Source organism: Cupressus sempervirens, chromosome 7 (genome assembly GCF_028749045.1).
Source record: "Cupressus sempervirens isolate cs-2001-9-10 chromosome 7, ASM2874904v1, whole genome shotgun sequence".
NCBI lineage: Eukaryota > Viridiplantae > Streptophyta > Pinopsida > Cupressales > Cupressaceae > Cupressus > Cupressus sempervirens.
Window position 1 is genome coordinate 390,072,019 of NC_143124.1, and position 7,559 is coordinate 390,079,577.

The 7,559-nt window shown below is 30.4% G+C and overlaps 1 pseudogene; it reads left to right on the forward strand.

The window, feature by feature from the left end:
- Positions 1–783: 783 nt before the first annotated feature.
- LOC149547147 (berberine bridge enzyme-like D-2 pseudogene) lies at positions 784–4,292 on the forward strand (annotated as a pseudogene).
- Positions 4,293–7,559: the final 3,267 nt, after the last annotated feature.

The window sequence follows — 7,559 nt, forward strand, 5'->3', positions numbered from 1 at the left end:
TATACAATGAAATATTAATTTAAGTTTAAAATAAGATATCTTTAAGGAAAGAATGTTAACAAATTAATACTAGAATTCTAGCATTGAAAATTTAAAAATAATGAAATTAATCTAATTCAAAAATGTGGAAACTCATAGCAGTAGAAGTTAGCCATTTGAGTGCATTTGTGGTTAAAGGAATTATATTATTATATATCATAATTCAAATATTTTTATGATCCAGTTAACATAATTATAAAGTCAGCATTGTATATTGTATATATGATTTAAAAAGAAAGTTGACCACAATCTAATGTAATTGCAACATGTGGAAACTCATAGCAGTAGAAGTCAGCCATTTGAGTGCGTTATGACTAAGAAATTATATTATTATATATCACAATTCAAGAATGTTAGGCCTTAGGTTCTAGATTGTAAAATTTTGTTGTCAACTACACTGTTGAAAGGGGTCATTCTACAAGCTTAAAAGGTAATGTATAGTTATCACCTTATTCATTAACGAATATAATAAATTAAAATTTACGAATTCTACTATAATTGCAAAGTCAATATCCACAAGTTGAAAGCTTACTGGGGGAACTTGATATTGAATTTGTCAAAGGGTGTCTATAAATTCAAGAATTTAGGGTTACATTGATTTAACAAGTCGTTTCGATTTTGAGCTTCTTATTTTAATGTTTTAAATTAACGTGGGGAATCATCTTTCTATCTTATCTGAACGTTTTAAATTAATCTACCCTCTTACGTACACGCCTTTATGGTAACAACAAATCCTTCATGAGCATGCGGGTTGATTGGGAAGTGCGTATGAATGGGAATAGCTCTGACGGTTTCAGTGTGATACATATAACAGAGTTCAAATTGTGTTGTACGGTTTAAATGAGCTAGTGCGCGGAAGTTAATTCTGGTTAAGAGAACTAGTACGCTGTCGCCATTTTGGACAAAATGAAAATGTAGAATTGTTTAACACGTCTAATTGCCATCAATCTTTTCCAAGGAATCATCCATTTCATACTTTAATGCCACTTATGAACCCTTTTTTGTTGGGTAAATAAGTCAAATTTTGTAAACATTTAAGAAGAATAGTCAGTAAGAGAAGTGAAGAGAACTTAGCATTCCATCGGGTTAAAAATTGGGACAGGTTAATCTTCATCCAAAATGTACTAAAGACAAAACAAGGTCAATTTTTTTTTTTTTCCCAGATTCACTAAAAGATGTGAATTTTTTTCAATTTCTTTTGTTATTTTCGATTACAAACTATATAGATTATTGATATTTTTGATTTGTTGAAAATTAGTCAACTGTACACTTTGAATGGAGGGTAGTCCATCATTAAAAGTTTGACCAGCTTTTAGTTGTTTGGATCTATTTTATTTGAAAAAAAAATTATATGATTTTTTTCTCATTTCTAATAATATTATTTTTAAAAGTAGGTATTTATTAGTAAAGGTATTATAGATTTAATATATGGAAGTTTTTAAATTAAATCTATCAAGGATCAAATCTAGATGATTGTAAGTTTCTAATACTATATTTCAAGTAGATTTTGAAGAATGGATACTCCTCTGCCCTTAGCTGTTAGCTGAAGATAATTTAGTCCATAAGTAGGTGCCTCAATATCTAATTACTACCATTAACACTACTTTTATAAAAATATTTTGTATCTATTAATAACAACTCTTTAGAGAAACTCACGATCCTCTTACCATTATGATTACTCCTAGTATTAGAATGATAAGATTGGTTGAAGTTGAGGATTCAAAATTAGGACCATCAAAATTGCTCCTACCACAAATACAGTGATAGATTGATAAAAAATGATGGCATTGGAATTGTATCTATTTTTAGAGAGGAACTAAAAGGACTCTATGTGCTCAATAGACAACACCTGCAAATAGGGCTTCAAACTATAAGAAAAAGAAGATGTAAAGCAAAAGATCATATAGAAAATATCAGACAAAATAATTTTCAATTCTGTTTGAACTATTTGAATTTAAAAGAAGGTAAAATTAGAAATCTAATTCTAATTCTCCTCAAATAATTAAGTTATAAGATTTAAACTTTTAATTTAAAATGAATATACAAAAGTTATATATAATAACTAATGTTTTATAAAATTAATCTTTTTAGTTTTAAGACATTTTATTATTAATAATAGTTTTTAATAGATATTGACATACAAATTATGTACAGAGAGAGCGGGGACTACTAAGCCAAATAAATTTAGTAAGATGGCATTGGACCATTCTAAAATAATAATAATAATAATAATAATAAAGATAGAATACCACCACAACGATCACGTAATGCTGCTGGCAAAGATAGTTAGTCACAAACATTTGAAACGAATCTGTAAGAATTGAAGCATTGATGTCATTGTGATCGTGGTTTTAACAATAGCATGCCAAACAATAAGTCAAAGCATCTTTATCAACTCTACACAAAACAATAATTCCAGAGTTGGCGGATTGTAATCGAATTCCAAAGTCAAAATCAACGATGGTGGTACATTTGTAACGCGAGACCACCGAAGTTGCCTATAAATTGCAGAAGTTTGAATCACATTCCAACATAACATCGGTGCTTGAAAATATTGCAAAGTTTTATTTGCTTCTGACTCTGGTTGTCGTAGCCTGCAGCACTTTCACCTTCGCTACATCAGCCAAAAGCTGAGATGGCGAAGGATTATTGTCGTGCTTGCATGCAAGCGGCCTAAAAAACCTTACGACTTCCTTCGCTTCTGAATTTTACTCTTGAATTTCTCCGCCCAAAATCTTCGATTCACGGAGGCTGAGACACCAAGACCTTACGTTATCATTGTTCCTGAGAGCCAAAGCCAATTGGTGAAATCAGTTCTGTGCGGCATAGAAAATGGGTGGGAGATTCGTGTTCGAAGCGGAGGACACAGCTACGAGGGGCTTGCCTACACTTCCGACGTTCCATTCATTCTCATCGATTTTCTGAAACTCAACAAAATCACAGTGGACGTGAAAGCAAAGACGGCGTGGGTGGAGGCCGGTGCAACGTCTAAGTCTATTCTGCCATTGCAAACAACTCGCCCAACCTCGCTTTCCCTGCTGGAGTTTGCCACACGGTCGGATCCGGCGGTCATATTGCCGGCGGAGAGCTGAGCTTCCTGTCGAGAAAATATGGGCTGGCGGCTGATAATGTGTTGGATGCCCTGCTGATAAATGCGTCAGGGAAAGTGATGGACAAGAAGAGCATGGGTGAGGACGTCTTTTGGGCTCTGAGAAGCGGCGGCGGAGGAAGCTGGGGAGTTGTGTATGCCTGGAAACTGCAGCTGGTGAGCGTGCCCACCATTTCAACAGCTTTCACTGTATTAAAGACGGGCACCGATAATGTCACGGATGCTGTTCATAGATGGCAATATGTTGGTCCTTCAATGGACGAATATATCTTCATGCGAGTGCAGTACTTCGGGATAGAAGTGAACAACAGCACAACCATCAGAGCGTAGTTTCAAGGAATATACCTGGGACGTCAGCCCGAGCTGCTGAAAAAAATGGGGAAGATTTTCCCCGAGCTAGGGATGGTGGCTTCAGATTGTAAGGAAATGAAATAGGTGGAGACAATTGGGAACTTTGATAGCACCAACGTGAGCCAATTGACAAACCGATATTATACAAACAAAGTTTTCTTCAAGATTAAGTCAGATTTTGGGAAAACGCCGTTGCCGAAACCTGTTCTGAGAGGGCTGTGGTCTATTATGGAAGAGGAGGTGAGCGCATACTCGATTTTCTCTCCTCTTGGAGGAATCATGAACAGGATTCCAGCGACTGTGTTACCTTTTCCTCAGCGGAATGCGACATTGTTTGATATTCAGTATAAGGTAACATGGACGAGCAAAAGTGATGATGATCACTACATTGAATGGATGAGGAAGCTTTACAGATACATGGAGCCCTACGTGTCCCATTCACCAAGGGCTGCGTATGTGAATTATCTGGATCTTGATCTGGGTAGCGCCTTCAATGGGAGTGCTTCTGTTGAACAGGCGAGGGCTTGGGGCGATATGTATTTCCACCACAACTATGATAGGCTTGTCAAGGCGAAAACTCAGGTGGATCCCAAAAACTACTTCAGAAATTCTCAGAGCATTCCTTCTCTCGCATATTAGTGGTTATTTTGTTTATTAGTATTGGCATAATAAGGCGCTCTTCAGTGCTATCGTAGTCTTGAATAATTAGCAGCCATCTGTAATCCATTCTCAATGCCTTTAACCTTCCTACTTCTTCATTCTTTCAATAATACATTGAATTCCATTTGTTGAAGTGACCTTCTACAGGTTAAGGAACCTAAATATCTAAGTTTTGTTTCTCGATTAAATTGGTAGAGAATTCTTTCAAAAAAAATTTATACCACATGGAAAGATATCTCATTGGAAAAGTATCTAATAAATGTTTAAATATATTTTTTAATAAAATTTAGATGTATTATAGACATGCTAGCTAAATTTTTATAATTATTTGAATTTGTAATTCTAATACAAAAAAAATGAAAGCATAAAAATTATATAATGCTGTCTACTTATAAAGAATACTGAAATATGGAATTTATTATCATAAAAAATTAAGAAAATTTTAAATAAGGACAAAAATTATTTATCAAATAAAATTTTGTATAAGTGGGCTTCTAAAAATAAGAAAATAAATAGTGAATACATAATTTTTAAGTTTATTGTGACCATCCTCACCCAAACAAAAGATTTTAATTCTAACGAGTTTAAAAACATAACACAAATAAAACAATGCCAACTAAATTCCTAACAAAAAAAACTGGTAGATAACTTCCTAAATTTAACTTTAGAATAACTTTAGAATAATAGATGTTAGAAATATGATTTTAGTTTTTGAAAAATGAAATTAGAAATTTTTGGGATTTAAAAAATACATAATTTTTTTTGGAAACACAATTTCATATTTAAGTTATATTTATCTATATGAACATAAAAATAGAATAATAATAGTCAATATAATACAGAAAGCTAAATTTAAAACTCAAAATTATAATCTAAATAAATCTATCACTATTTAATGTACCATTTTTTACTTTAATTCTATAATTCATAAAAGAAATAAAGAACTTTCACAGTTAAAAATATTAAATCATTGAATATAATATATTTTTCATTAAAAAAATTCAAACAATATGAGAGAGAAAGAAAATTGTTATTGGAGGCTACCATAATATTAAACACAATAATAACAATTAAATTTCAGTTTGTAATGGCACATATTTTCCCGAAATTTTCCTTATTGCCTTATTTTTTAAAAATGAATCAGGGTATATTTTTAAAAATTACCTAAGGTAGATAATTTACATCTAATTTTACTAAATAGTTTAATCTAATATTGTAAAATATATTATTGAAGTTTAATTGAGTAGTTAGGTTTTATTCGTTCATGAGATTTTTGAGTTTTAAAATTCCAACCATAGGGAAACAAATCAAAAGATAAAAGATATTTTTCAAATGCTTTTTATATTTATATTTGTTTTTGTCAAATAATTAACCTCATGTCCATAGGTCAATGTAAAAACTAGAATTGTTTAATGATATTGAAAGAAATGTTTGTTAATATACTTAAGGTCCTAGATTATTGTGTAGTGTCCACTTATAGTTTTCTTGTTCATTATATTTACCAAACTAATTTTATACTTATTTCATGCATGTGTTAGTTTCAAGGGTATTGAATTTATAATTATGAAATAATTTCATGACTTGGATTACATGTATATATATAAATAATTACTTAGTTGACTATATTTTATGTGCTATTTAATGATTATCATTACTAGTGCATTAGTGATGCTTTAATGATAATTACTTCACATTCATAATGATACATTATTTTATCTGAGCATTTGATGTTTACTTATAATTATTATGGTACTTATCCCATACTTGAATGTGTATGTTGCATGTGTCTGTTTTATCATTCTATTTATTGTGTTTGATGTGGTTGAGGGAGGGAGTCGTAGTCACTTTCTAGTCGGGATCTACATGATGTACCACTCCCTACCATCATCTATTTAGTTTAGATATATTTATATACATGTACATGCTCATCTTTTAAGCAGAATGTAGGCACTGGGCATTAACTTCCTAGAATTGCCAAGATAAGCATGCCTTATCACAATAACTCAATGGTAAGAATGGGGAGATAATGTTTAGATTCAATTTCAGCCATAGGCTAATTACTTGCCTTGAGAAGGAGGACATGTATTTGACTTTCCAACCTTTTTAAACCTATGATTTTATCTTTGTCTCTGTTGTTTGATTTTGAGTTTTGGTCTATTTTGGTAATATTGCTTTTATGTGGATTCCGTTGTGATTTATTTGGTAAAAGATTTAATTATAATATTTTAGTTAATAATATAATATTGAGAATTATTAAATATTATTTAGTTAAAAAGAAATATTAAAGAATGAGAATATTTAATTAATTAAAAATACTAATTAAATATGTGCTTTAATTTAAAAGTCTTAATTTGGAAGTCTAAATTTAGAAAATTGGTTAAAGAGAAATTAGAACATGATCATATTTAATTAAGGATAAATTAATTAAATATGTGCTTCAGTTTAAAATAGTTAATTTAAGTTGTTAGACAAAAAGAGAGTTAAAATATTAAAATATTAAAGATTTAATATTGATTTATTATAATTGTTTATTTAATAATAATAAAATTAGAGTTACATTTAAAGAAGGAGCTTTGGTTATTATTATTAATTTAAATAATCAACTACACTTTAATTAGTGTTTGCACTGATTAATAAAGTGGAGGAAAAGAAAAGAAAAGGATATTTTTATTAAAAAGTTCTTTAAGTGTGCATGAAAGGATTAAATAATAAAAATTTATTTTAAGGAGAGACATTTGCATGTTCGAAAACTAGAAACCCTAGGTAGAGTTAAACTCTTTATTAAGAGATTCTAGCTCATTTCTACACACAAAGGTTTTGGGGAGCAAAATTCAAACTTGGATCAAAATAATTGTTGAAAGTTTCGGGGGGTCTAGATTTGCATGTGTTCACTGATTGTCTCAGATTTTTTTTTGTTGCTTTGAGGTAGGGTTTGAAAACCCATTGTAGAATTTTATTGAAAGCTCTATCTACTTTTTGTCTTCCTGAGCATTTGCATATTGCTTATTAATTTAAGTTATATTGATTTTTGGATAAAGAATTATGTTGTAGATTTTGAAATGGAAAAGCTTATTGATCAAGAAAACTTGACTATGAAAAAACTGTAGAAATATATTATGACTATATTCTTTTGAAACCCTTTCTAATATAAGAAAAATTTTGATTATGGAAAATTGCAAGAAAATAATAAATTGAACATTTAGGTTTCAACTTTAAATTTTCCATTAGAACTATGTGATTATCATGAATCTTCTAAATATAGCTGAATATTCTTCTTACATCTAAAATAATTTAATTGCAATATTTATTTGAAAAGTAAAAGATTAATTGAGAGGAAAACATGTTGTAGCTAAGTATAGTATAGTTACATCCATGTGAAAACAAATATGCTAAAAATAAA